This window comes from Tupaia chinensis, unplaced genomic scaffold (genome assembly GCF_000334495.1).
Source record: "Tupaia chinensis unplaced genomic scaffold, TupChi_1.0 Scaffold140380_1, whole genome shotgun sequence".
NCBI lineage: Eukaryota > Metazoa > Chordata > Mammalia > Scandentia > Tupaiidae > Tupaia > Tupaia belangeri.
This window is the reverse complement of record NW_006200257.1, coordinates 103,725-104,410: the sequence shown is the minus strand read 5'-3', so window position 1 is coordinate 104,410 and position 686 is coordinate 103,725.

The following is a 686-nucleotide window of genomic DNA, read 5'->3' as shown; positions in this document are numbered from 1 at the left end:
TTTTTTTTGGAGAGATTTTCACTGTAGGGCGCGTGCGCTCGCCAGACAGACAGAGAGAGACATAGAGACAGAAAGCGAGAAATCACCCCCCAGGGGGGATGGTCACGCCGCAATCCCTTCTCCTCCATTCTCCTCTCGGGATCTTGGGCACGCACGCACACGCGCCCGGCGTGAGTTTTAAGCCACCGGGTCCAGGACACGAACCGCGGTCGACTACGTGGGAGTCCAGCGACATAGCCATTACGCTAACGGCTGGTTCCCCCCCACACACATTTTATTTCATTTAATTTTGTATATTTATTTATTTGAGATATTTTTGCCTTTAAGGCACGTGCACTCTCAGAGAGGAAGACAGGGACAGAGACGAAGACACTGAGAGGGAAAGTGAGAAATCACCCCCAAAGGGGATAGCCTTACCATGTTCTCTTTTTCTTATTCATCCTGAGATCTTGGACAGGGATGCATATGCATCCAGCATGATTTTCAAGACCCTGGGTCTGGGACTCGCAATGCGGTTGGCCATGTGGGAATCCAATGACATAACCGCTACACTGACCACTGGTCCTATTTTATTTATTTATTTGCTCAAAATATATTATAAAAAAAAAAGAAGTAATGGTATCAATAAATTGCTCCTGATCACTATGCTTTGTTGAAGGATAATATCAAAACTTTTGATGGAACTA